General features: G+C 46.0%; 1 protein-coding gene across 4 annotated transcripts in view; it reads left to right on the plus strand.

Moving 5' to 3' along the window:
- Positions 1-239: 239 nt before the first annotated feature.
- Positions 240-12,729, plus strand: part of BLACAT1 (BLACAT1 overlapping LEMD1 locus) — an 80,363-nt gene continuing 67,873 nt past the window's right edge. For all 4 annotated transcript variants that reach the window (XM_081865290.1, XM_081865294.1, XM_081865295.1 and 1 more), the window contains exon 1: positions 240-537. The gene's annotated coding sequence lies outside the window, so the exon portion shown is untranslated. The remainder of the gene's footprint in view (positions 538-12,729) is intronic.

Consider the following 12,729-nt stretch of genomic DNA (forward strand, 5'->3'; position numbering starts at 1 on the left):
GGAAGCATCAAGCCCCGGAAATTAAAACTCTGGTGCCTTATGCTGAAACAAGATCCATGCATATGGAAGGAGCTGGCATTCTCCACAGAGAAACTAGCCGTATCGTTGAGGGGAGCTGGACATCTCTGGGTACCATTTCCAAGCAGAGCCGCTTGAGGGCAGACTTGACACGTGCTGCCTTTCCACACTCGCTTTTTCGCCGGGGAAGAAGTCAGTCTTTTAATTCCTCCTCCTCCTCCTCCTCCTCCTCCTCCTCCAAGCACCAAAGGGAGCAGGACAGTGACACAGGAATAAGGGGAACTGAGGCGAGGGATGGCATGTACAACCTAACGTACTAGCACAGCTGCCGAGGAGCTGAGCCAATGGCTGCACAGCCAAGTCCACCTATCCAGTCCTGCTCTCAGAGCCTTAAGTTACTGCTTTGAACTACCCTCCTTGCTCAGAGAGGAACATGATGATGATGCTCAGTGTGAGTGGAAAGGAAGACCCTGCTGACAGTTAGATGACATGGCCCCTGACAGGGATTGCTGCTGAGAGGTACGTGGTTTCTTCCACAGGCCAAAAATGCAAAGCAATTGCCTTGGGGATGCAAGCTAAGCGCCAGGATTATTAGTATTATTGTTTTCATTTTTAAAAAACAAGGGGAAAATCCGGCTTCATCTAAAAATTATTCATCTTGTCCCCTCACTCCACAGCTTACAACGCTCAGCTGATTTGTGCATTTCTTAATGTTCCTGGCAATGCTCGGTGCAGAGGCTGAGTAGATACTTCAGGGTACAGTGGGTGGGTACCTGTTAAGGCTGTTAGTTCTGGGTGAAGGTTGGCTTCTGCATGGCATGAAGGTTATGTGATGTCTAGGGGTGTCCATGTGTGTAGGTTCTGGATTTAATGCTTTGCACTGAGATCTCCATAGTAAAAAATGAAGAGCATATGTCCCAGTGGAGGTATGTGTGTGCCCATGGACAAGCAAGTCTTTCTTCAGATGTAGGATTGCAGCAAAGTTTCTATTGTGAGGGAGATTTTCAATGCAGCCTCTTATAAAATCAGCCCAGGGACCTGTGTTGAATAAGCTGTTTCAAGTCTTCCTCCTCCCTGCCAAACACAGGCACCAGCTTCCTATGTTTTCTTTCTAGAATGGTGTCTTCTCTCTGTCAGTCCGTGGGACACAGCATAAATACTCCTAGCCCCTTCTAAAATGGGGAAGGGATGCTAGTTGATGAGGCCACATATGCAGTTTCTTCAAAACTGCAGAAAGAAGCAACGGAAAGGGTAGAGGGATGAAGTTCAGCAACAGAGCAGAATAAGGCACTGCCATATGGCAAGAAATCACTGCTCATGTTGATGCCATACCCTGCTTCAGGGTCAGAGGAAGACACTGAAGTGTTCCCTTAATGTTATTGTCACATGATGGTCACATGACGCATTTACAAACGGCAACTCTCAAAGCACAGAGAGCTAACTCCCTCGGTTATTTTTTTTTTAAAAGGAGTTTTAAATGGGAGATGTGGTTCTTGATTCAATGTGTATGCTCACTCAGCTCAAGATTGCTGCAGTATGTGTGTGACAGTGACTTCTACACTTAAAGGGTGGTGTGGTAATTGGACAGATTTTGATCTCTGACCCAGATATTGTCATTCTGGTGATGCAAATAGCTATCTCAAACAATCACTGTGTCTAAACTGATATATCAGAAGTTGCATTTGCACATTCTTGCAGAAACTAGTTGGGGCTTTATTGTTGAAATTCTCTAACACTTTCTTAGGAGTCACACCCCACGAAACTATCTTCTGAGTAAACACACCTAGGACTGTGCTGGAATGAATCATTATGGAAGGCACATTCAGGGACCCTCTGGGCCGGTGTTTTTTGCAGGTGAATTCTGGAACATGTCATCGATGGAATAATAGTACGTTGGTGATGGAGTTATACTGGACTCCACATTGGAGTTATACTAGAGGTCATTCTGCATTCTTAGTTCTGCAACACTTCTTCAATTGCCACATCCACACCATACATTTAAAGCACTATGATGCCACCTTAAAATGCTTGGCTTCACCCAAAGAATTATGGGAGGTGTAGTTTGTTAAGGGTGCTGCGAGTTGTTAGGAGACCCCTCACAGATTCCAGTTCTCACAGTGGTTTAACAATCAACCCCTCTTCACAAGGTACTCTAGTAATTGTAGCTCTGTAAGGGGGATAAGGGCCTCCTCAGTGCCCTTAAGAAACCACAGCTCCCAGAATTCTTTGGAAAAAACCATGGCTGTTTAAAGTGGTTTCGTAGCATTTTGAATGTATGGGGTGAACATGGCCAATGCCCGCACATTATTGCCATCTGGAGGGGCACTCTTGCACTACAGCGCAGCAAAAGTGGACTATTTTTTTTAACAAAAACCAAAACCTAGAACATTTGCTGTATGAAAAGTTACAGGATTTTAGTAGGAGGCTACAGATATGTCCCGATTGCACACAAAGCAGTACAACAGTGCCAAAAGTTTTGCAGGCACAAATGGTATTTAAAGTGTGATCGCATCTAGTCGCCCCACATCATGAGTATGAATCATGACGAATGCTCAGTGAAAAGGACATCTGCAGGGGCTCTCAGACAAGACATAAAAGGTACACTGGCATATAGGTACCTTGAAAAGCAATGGAGTAAGCCAGACAGCCCCTGTGTTCAGTTGCTCATTCCGATGCACATTTTCATGTGCTTCCAATGTACTTTGGCAATTCATAAAAGCATCCTGTTAAAGCTCCAAGAGATGTTCGAGCCTGTGGGTGGACAAATGGAAAATCCCACGGAAATAGAAACAGGTCTCACACATTCCTACTCTCACACACCTACTCAGCTGGTGCTCGCAGAGAATGCCGAGTTCTGCCTTGACAAGACTTCAGTCTGCAGGAGGTCTGCTTCTGATGTTTGTTCCTCCAGATGGCAGGGATTCATCCTAGCACCTGGTAGGCAGGGAGTGGCGCTTGGGGTCAGTTGACTGAAGGCTCAAGCAGACTGCTATTGATAGCATGAGGTGGGACTTTAAACGTGCCTCATTTATGGAATCACATATTACAAAATTAATAGAGGAGGGTGTGTGTGATGATGATGATAATGATGATGATGATTTGTCAGCACCACAGCATGTGGGAAGAGGTCCACTCTTTGCTCTCTTGCTGCTTCCCCCACTCTTAGTAGCAGTAACAGGACACTGAGAGGACAGGGGACGGGACACTGGGGGTGCAGAAGAAGATACCAGAGCCTTAAGGACATTTGCAATCTTCAAAAGGAATCCTGCCCAACATAAAGGCCTTGCTTGGGCCAGTTGCAGTCTCTCAGCCTGACCTACCTCACAGGTTTGTTGTGAGGGTGAAATAGAGCCAAGGGGAAAGCTGTGTGCACCACCTTGAGCTCATTGAAGGAAAGATGGGATACAAATAAGTAATAATAAGTAATAAAATATTGCAATTCACTTATTATAAATCTATTGTGGTATCGTAATGTATTTATTATACATCTGCACTTGAAACACTGTGTACAGTGGTACCTCGGGTTACAGAGACGCTTCAGGTTACATATGCTTCAGGTTACAGACTCCACTAACCCAGAAATAGTACCTCGGGTTAAGAACTTTGCTCCTGGATGAGAACAGAAATCACGCGGCGGCGCAGCGGCAGCAGGAGGCCCCATTAGCTAAAGTGGTACCTCAGGTTAAGAACAGTTTCAGGTTAAGAACGGACCTCCGGAACGAATTAAGTTCTTAACCCAAGGTACCACTGTATTGCTTACCCCGTCTCCTAGAGCTGGAAGAAGGTGCAGAAAGGGCAACCCAAATGATCAGGGCATTAGAGCAACTTTCTACCCACAGCAGCTACCACATTGGGAGGTTTCTTGGGTTAGAAAAAAAAATGATTTTTTTTTTGTGTGGTGGTGGTGGTGGGGGTTAGGATAGAGGCTTATTACATGATGTATAGTGTGGAAAGACTGGGTGGAGAAAACCTGTATTTAGCCAATGAAATGTATCTGAAGTAGTTTGAGGAGTGACAAAAGCCAGTATTTATTTGTGTGGTGCACCACTGTTAATCTGAGGAATTCATTGCCACAGAATGTGGTGGTGACCACTTGCTTAGAGAGATTTAAAGGGAATATAATATACAAGCACATACATTAATGGAGGAAAATCAACTGTGGACTACTTGCTAATCCCATCTTTCTCCCAGTTGGGATATATGAAACTTTCCTTCATATGCCTGTTGCTGTGGAGCAACAGCAGGAGAGGATGAATGCTGTGTCTGGTCGATCACTGTGGGAAACAGGATGTTTGGTTCAACTGAGCTCTTTCTTATGCTGTTACAATAATGAACTCTGGCTCAGAGTGGCAAGGGGCCTCCTCACCTGTCCACACGCTCTCCTTTCCAAGGGTGCAAAGTGTTAGTCTCAATCTTGCCCCCTACTGACTAGAGGCATGCCTGGTTGCTTATACATGACAGGAAGTCCTACAGAATTTGGTGGAGTTTCCTTCTTGAGTAGACACGCATTGCAGTGCAAGCTCCTTCTTGAGTAGACACGCATTGCAGTGCAAGCAGACAGTTTGCTCCCTTCATTAGTACCCCCAACACCACCAGTTGAGGTGGGCTGCCTTTCCCTACCTCAGGGGGCCAGGGAACCTCTCTGTCTGGCTCCCAGGCCACTCCCTACACCAGCCTTGCTTCATACCCTCTTTTGAACTTAACTGGAATGCGCCCTTGAACTCTGATGGTCCTCGCTTGCCTGAAGGAAAGTCAGAAAGGGATGTGGGTAGAAATCAGGCTACTGTACAAAGATACTGTTTGTTCATATTGCTCTATTCACCTTTGCCTCTGGCCTCAACTGCCATGGAAGGGAATCTCCCTTGTGTGGAAAATGGTTCCTCATCCCTGCCCTACCTGACGATGACGCTAAGGCTATTGATGCTATTCAAGAAAGAACTTAAGATGCTTCCTAAAACTGTACAGTCATACCTCATGTTGCGTCCGCTTCAGGTTGTGTTTTTTTGGGTTGCGGACTGCTGAAACCTGAAAGTACCGGAATGGGTTACTTTTGTGTTTCGGCAGTCGCGCATGTGCAGAAGCACTAAATCGCACTTTGCACATGCACAGAAGCACCGAATCACAACCCACGCGTGCACAGACGTGGGTTGCGAACACTGTGGGTTGTGAATGTGTATCCCACACGGATCACGTTCACAACCTGAGTGTCCACTGTATAATGAGCAGGAACGAATGCCCTTTGGTTTCCCAGAGGAGGCCTCCTGGCTCTTCAGGAGCTCTCCAATGACTTGTCCTCCAACTGCCAAATTGTTGGTCCCCAGAGTATCTGTTTTCCTCTCCCCAAACCTCCTGGTCCTGCACCTAAAGCACCAGAGACTTTTCTCCTGGGGTATGTGACAGGAAGGGAACCTTTTCAGCATAGTGTGACACTACCAGCACCAGCAGCCACCCCGTTCTGGCGTGAGGGAGACTGTCCCTCGTTAATCAGCATTTAATTAAAGGACATGCTGACATTTGGAAATCAGAAGCAAGTCTCCTGTGTGGGCTGGCTCCCTCTCCTTGCCTTCATCTTGCCTTCTCTCTGAATCACTTGCTGACATTTTGCCAGACGGCCATGCATTTGTCTCCTTCCCCTTTTCAATTTAAAAAATAAACAGAGGAGGAGGAAAGCTGCACTGCTGCTCCTTTGGGAGAGGATGATGCAAGGGCCTAGGAGGCTCTGGCAGTCAATGGCGGGACTGCGCGTTGCTCTCAACAGTCTGTCAAGACAAGGAACGAACAGACAAGTGCCTAATTACTCCTTGTTGTAAGCCATGCCAAAAATTCCTGCTAGGCCTTGTCTAGACGGGGTGCAAAGGGCCGCTGTCAGCTTTTGCTACCATTTTCTAAAAAGTATAGTGTAGTGAATGCAAGCAATCCCTGCATGTCATGGCTAAAGCATGATGCTTTCCTTGTTGCTCTTTGAATGCAATCCTTTGTGCACTGACTTAGGCTCACATTCTACTGAACTAGATTCTACACAGCCATACTTTCCCCATCTCAGGCACCTTTTCTCCTGCCGGTAAGGTCAAGGCAGTCCCATAATATCAGCTGTGCTGATAATATCTAATGTAGATTCTTATATTGTCAGGAAACTAACCACTCTTGCCTATTTATACAAGTTGCTAGAAAAACGCAAATCTAGTTTTGGGGTGGGTGGGTCAACTCATGTTAATTTCAGGGGCTTTTTAAAATATGGATTGTATCCAGCGAAGTCATCCTGTTTATACAATGATTTCCATCTGCTCAACTGGACTTCCTTTCCTTCTGCCCCCCGTGCATAGGAGCCAGCTCTTAGGGGCCAAGGTCCCTTTGCCCCCCCCATAAAATATTTGAGGGCCTGAATTGCCCCCCCCCCCGGGTTGGTGGGCATTGCTATTCAAATGGTGTGTGCAGGCCACATCTTGTGATCAATTACACATGGAAGGACTTACCTGGACCCCCCAATATTTTATTCAAGTTGGCACCCCTGCCCCCATGTGCCCCCATGTGCTCCAGAGAGGGTTGGAGAACCCCCAGAACAGACAGGGAGAAGTGAAGGAGAGGAAGTCCCCTTGTGCAGGCAGAAGTAACGGGGCAACTTTGCTGGATACAGCTCAATGTATTTATTTTAATTAGTGGCAAAGGGACTATTGAAGCCTCATGCCCTGGAAGAGATCTTGCTAATTATGAATGCAACAAAAACCTGGCTTCATAAACTATGAAAGGTTTTTTCTCGTTTGCCCGAGTGAGGGAGAAACCTTGAGAGCCCTTCCGCTGCTCATACAGAGGAATGTATAACAGCAGCCATGCATTTATTTCAACACATAAAGCAAAAGAGAACACCTGAACAGTCAAGAACAATTCCCCCTCCTGCAACCGAGTGCCTCAGCGGTGCTATTTATCTTTCAAGTGAACATCTGCAGCAATCTGGGTGAGAACTCATCAGCCCGGCTGCCCTTACCTTCTGAGTCGATCTGGACAGGGCTTGAGAGTGATGCTCAGGGTTGCAACCTGAAACAGCTGAGCCACATCCCAAGCACAGTTTTCTTAAACAAAGACTACAACAAATTCTGAAACAGGCAGGTTACTGTTTCCTAACCCAACTCCGGTGGTGTCCTGGCTCCTGCTTGAAACATGCAAACAGAGGCTGTTACTTGTTAGTAAGAAAGCTATCTTTATCCGGGCAGGCAATGGTACAGGCTCCACAGCAGATACAGTGCTCAGAAGCCATGACTCTGGGGTTCAAGAACAGGGACTCTTCCAAGGTCACACCCTTGCCTGGCCTTGCTTTGCACCTTCCTCAATGGCCTTTGCCTGCCTAGAATGTGTCCTTGAGCTGCCTCTTGCTTGCCTGGATGTGGGGTGTGTGTGTGTGTGTGTGTGTGTGTGTGTGTGTGTGTGTGTATCTAAAATGACCTAATTGCTGAATGAGGGATGTAAAGTAGAGATGTGGTGAAGTTTCATCCAGGGTTTACAGCAAGGGTCAGCAAACTTTTTCAGCTGTGGGCCGGTCCACTGTCCCTCAGACCTTGTGGGGGACCTGACTATATTGGGGGGGGGGGAGAGAATGAATTCCTATGCCCCACAAATAACCCAGAGATGCATTTTAAATAAAAGGACACATTGTACTCATGTAAAAACAAGCTGATTCCTGGACTGTCTGTGGGCCAGATTTAGAAGGTGATGGGTCCGCAACTGGCCCCCAGGCCTTAGTTTGCCAACCCATGGTTTACAGCATCCCCGTTCCTGAGGTGCCTGAAACGCTGACATCACACTGCAAGAGCATTCTAGATTGATGAGCAGATAGACTCTGCAGTCATTTGAGGCAGAAGTCCATCCAAAACTTCAAGCTTGCTGCCATCCAACTGCCTTTGCAAACTCCCAGCCCCCCCCCCCGCATTAGGTGCTTTCTGCCTCCCATACCTTCTGCTACTTTTGAAGCTGGTCCAGAGTTTTTGTTTATCTCTGAACTCATTCCAGGGACGGAGAAATGCAATCAGCAGTGAGCGATGGGGAGAGGAAGGCGAGGTGGGGGCGGGGGGGGGAGCCTTCACCATTCGCTTCCCCTTGGCTGCTCATTTCAGCCTTCTTTCAAGCAGAAATTACTCGCATTAATCAAGGGAGAGAATGTGTTTGCAGCCCTGCGAATCTGGTGCCGTGGAATCAAATTCCATCAGTGGCAGCAGGAGGACAGGAGCCTCTATCTCTGTCACACATGGCCTAATAGAGCCATCACCAGAGGAAATTGGATGTGAGAATTCTCCCAAATAAATCTGCCCTTAAAAATACCAGATCTACATGACAAATGGATGCTCGTAACAGAAACCAGTTCAGATGTCCAGTGTGCCAAATCAGTATGGATCACCCTGGTGTTGCCTGAGGTGGGGGGGGGGAGAGGTTTTGCAGAGGAAGGGTCTTCTAAGTGGGATTGCAACAGGTTGCAAGAGGAGAAGGTGCACAGCAGTTTCCTTGATCACAGTGCAGGGTATAAGGATTTGGGGATATTGTTGCTAGGTTAGGTGTGTGGATTCTAGGATAACACAGGAGCCAGGACTTCTGGGGAATGTATTGCTGCTGAATTAAGAAGCAGCTCTCAAAACCTTTGTGTGTGTGGGGGGGGGCATTTCCCTCCAGTCATTCCTCTCTCCACCTGGTTTGGGTCTTCAGCAGTCAGGTGCACATGTTGGCCTATACCTACCCATTCTCTATGTGCATTCCCAGAGGCACTATGAAGGTTCCTCACCCTGCTATAGTGCCCTGAATGTAGGTATTATGTTTCAATTTATTCACCTACCCCAGAACACTGAGACGGTACAGAGAGGCAACTTCGTTACATGCAAACAGCACTATTAAGTGCATTGTCCAAGATCACAGAGGGAGGAGGGATGGAGCCCTGTTGCAGAGCAGCAAAAACAAAGAAGTGTCTTGTGGATTCGCCGATTTATCACGATAGACCAGAGCCCGCTTCATCAGAGTAAGGAACTGAATCCAACCTCTCTCTTTTTGCAGCTCTGTTTAGCAGACTATTTTTCTTCCATGACAAGAAGCAAGGGGAGTTAATGTCCCAGGTCTTCCTGCTTAATTATAAGCAACACTGTAGCTTCTGGCAAGTGCAGCCATCTTCCAGGCGTCCTGGTCTGTGCATTTATCCTGAGCTCTCTAGGTGCTTTGAAGGAGCTATAGTGTTGCCACTGTTCAGGGGTGACAGCTGGTTTATTTTTAGTAGTGGGACTGGGAATAAGAGGGTTGATTTGCACTTTGCCTTAGGGTGAGCCTTTTGCCTGTGTGAGGGAGACACTCATGTCGACTGGAAGGGATGATCTCACCATCTAAACATCTTCTGTGTACCAGGCGGAAACGTCTCCAGCTGGGGCAAATTACTGTCACTCCTTTCAGATCAACAAAAGGTTGGAGATTTACATCCTGCTCAGGAGATGCAGGTTTGAAGGCCAGAAAGGATAGTTTTGTAGTCAGTTGGATTAATCTGCTCAGTTGCCAAGGCCAGAGCATTTCCACCACCTAGTCACACTTGTGTGAAGTGTGTCTACTTGAGCTGCTGCTGTCTCTCTGGGTTAAGTTTATGGTGCTGTTACAGGGATGAGTGAATATGTCCATGTCAGTTTCTCCCTCATTTTTTCAGTCTTAAATTGGGTTCTCCAAATTTCTCCCATCAGTTTGTGAGTGGTTTTGGGTTTTTTTAAATAAAAAGTTCTCATGAAAATCAACCAGCATTTCAGCATTAATTTACATTAATTAACACACCACATTTTTGTTAGCAATTTTACCCAATGTACATACTATTGCAAAAAAATTTCCCTAATATGTACAATGAGTTTTTCTATATTATTTTCAGTAATATTTGCATTTATATGCACACTTTACCCTTGTATATGCATTTTTATACACATTACTTGCCTGGAAAACTACATTGCAAAATCCATAGCAGTGCAAGTTTTGAAGGATTGCTGTGTTTCATTTTGCATATTGTGTGGATTAGGTAACTTCTGCTTTAAATGTGAATGGAATCAAATTTCTTCCCCATCTCTTTCCAGTTAAAATGTCGGCACAATTTTCTTTTTTAAAAATAAGGCCCCTACCCACAATCCAGCCCACCTCATAGTTTCATAGTTAATAATTAAATTGGGCTATTCATTTCCAGACTGGTTTCAGGCTTATCCCCCTTCACCTAGCCTATTCCTAGGTTCCATCTCTTTGTCACACACTAGCGGGTGGGGCCATGCCGATGTCAACACTGGAAACAGCACCTTCTTCTGCGTAGTTAATATTGCGCACTGAATGCTTGGGAACTGCAATATCCCCCACAGCAAAGTACAGCCCTGAAGGAACAAGATGGGACTGTGTACAATGAATGAGAAAAACACATTTATTCTGCAATAAGCTAAGGGGCGAAAGCCCCCAGTCATTTGTTATGTCTCTTGCAAGATATTACATTTTTCCAGCTTCTTCGCCCCATTCAATAGGTGTCCGCTTTGCAAGGAAGTCATAAAGACAAAAACCTGCTCTGGCTTTTGCAAAGGAGTTAATCACTTTCTCCCACATCAGACTACAAGCTCGTCTTGTCATTGTTCTGAACAGTGCCCGCCCTGTACCCCTATCTATTTCTTTTCAACTGTGTCTGTGCCTGTGGAGCCGTTGAATGCCTTCTGTTCTTTGCTTCATACCCAGCAGCACCAGATGATTGAAACTTGACCTTTATTGTTGTGTTTTATTAACTCTCTGTCTTACTGTGTGAGGACTGAGCACCATGGCAGGTGGACAGGCAGACAAATGCCATTTCCAGTACATGCACATACCTGGGGGTTGTTGGACCACAAAACAAAAATTTCAGAATGAGCTAGTGCTGTGGATTTCTCAAAGGTTTTCTGTTAAAGAGGCTTCCAGTTTTTTCTGCCTCATTCTCCAGGCACTTTACAATGCCTTTAGACCGTCAGTGACTTTTGAGCTTGTTTTGTTGTTGCAAGGTGGTTGAGAGTGGCGTGTCTGTTTTTCTTTGGTGAAAGCCAGCAGTCACCAACACGGCACCCTCAAGCATGCACGCTCCTCCAGAGGCCTTCCCTAGCATTTGCAGGGTGCCTCTGCTACTGCTCAAATTAGGCTTGAAAGAAGCATCCTATCACAGTCAATAAGACAGGTTGTGGTTTGTATGGACATTAGTGTGATGTTGGATAAAAATTAAGTGGTTACCAGCTGTAATGTAGAGGTTGAGTAATAAGTTATGATAAGTTATAACAAGTTATAATAAGGATTTGCTGAATTAAGAATCTGAATGGGAATACAAAAGGGGGAGGTGAGAGGAGGTCTGGGAAATAAGTTAATGGAAATGAGTAATGGAAACTACATTTGTTTTAACTGTTGTTGTTTTTTTGCTTTTGTATTTTTGTGTTTTTATTATTTCTTTTTTTGTGTATGTTTATTTTTTGTATTAACTGGAAACTTTAATAAATATCATTTAAAAAAAAAAAGACAGGTTGTGGTTTGTGTTTGGTTGCGCTTTGAGGCCCCCAAGCCCTTCTCCCGTAAATAACTTCACACTGACACATAAATTTTAGTTTAAGTTATTGGGCAAAAAATTAGGCCACAACTTTATTAATTATAGCAAAGTGAGCAGTATTGGCTTAGGCATTGGCAACAGACTATAACCGACTCCTGCCTCTCTGGCTGGTAGTCTGAAAGGGTAAACACCAAATGAGGGAGGAACATCGATGAAGATCAACCGAAGTTCACCCCGGGGTTCCTGTGGTCCTGGCATGGCCCTAGCCCCTCAAGCGGACTTCGGACGAGATCCAGGACCCCCAGATTCCTTTATAGGAATACCCTATTTCTGGAGGGGCAATTGATGGCCGCACCTCCCCTCCCACATACTTCAATAAGCCAATGCCTAACCGCTAAACCTTACAAAGTTGTGACGATTGCTAAGGGGGTAGGCGAAAACCAAGTGGCTACAGCCAATCTGCCCAATGGAAAAAATTCCTACCCAGCCCCTGCTCCAAAGCAGGCAACCCAATCCAAAGCAAGGCCAAAGACCTAAAATTAGGGAGGGAGGGTGGATGTTCAGCATCGCAAAGCAAGTGCCCCCAATCAAATCACGCTGCTGCTTTTATAGGCCTCAGGAATCATGCCACTTGCCTGATTGGCCAAAACAGCCTGGCGCAATCCCAGGCCTAATGGTTAAGGCTTGGGCCACACCTAGCTACAACCCACCCTACAGGGGTGTCCCGGGGGCCCGAGTGCAACCAGGACCCTCATTAAGGAGGATCCCATTTGTGCTTTGAGGCCCCCAAGCCCTTCCCCCGTAAATACGGTAACTTTACACTGACACATAAATTTGTGTTTGGTTGTGGACTACTTCCTATGTTCAGAATGGTTGAATTGCCCTCATGACAGCAGAACCAGGTGGGAACCTGTGTAGCTACTAGGGCCTACCCTGGTATACCTGATTGCAGTTTGTGCATTGCCCATGATATTTCTCCAATTTGCAAATATCCCCACAGACTCAGAAAGGGTTGGCAACCCCTGCAGTAAACGTTTCAACAACACTCTCCCGCTTCTCAGTCATCCTTAGTTGAAAAAGCCCCATGGGTGGAGTTAACACAGGAAGGCTTGCCCTGGTTTTTAATTGAGGGGCAGGAGTGTAAAGTGAGATGTTTTGTAGAACGGGAGAAAAGGGCA

Source organism: Podarcis erhardii (genome assembly GCF_964252035.2).
Source record: "Podarcis erhardii genome assembly, chromosome: 6".
Classification (NCBI taxonomy): Eukaryota; Metazoa; Chordata; class Lepidosauria; order Squamata; family Lacertidae; genus Podarcis; species Podarcis erhardii.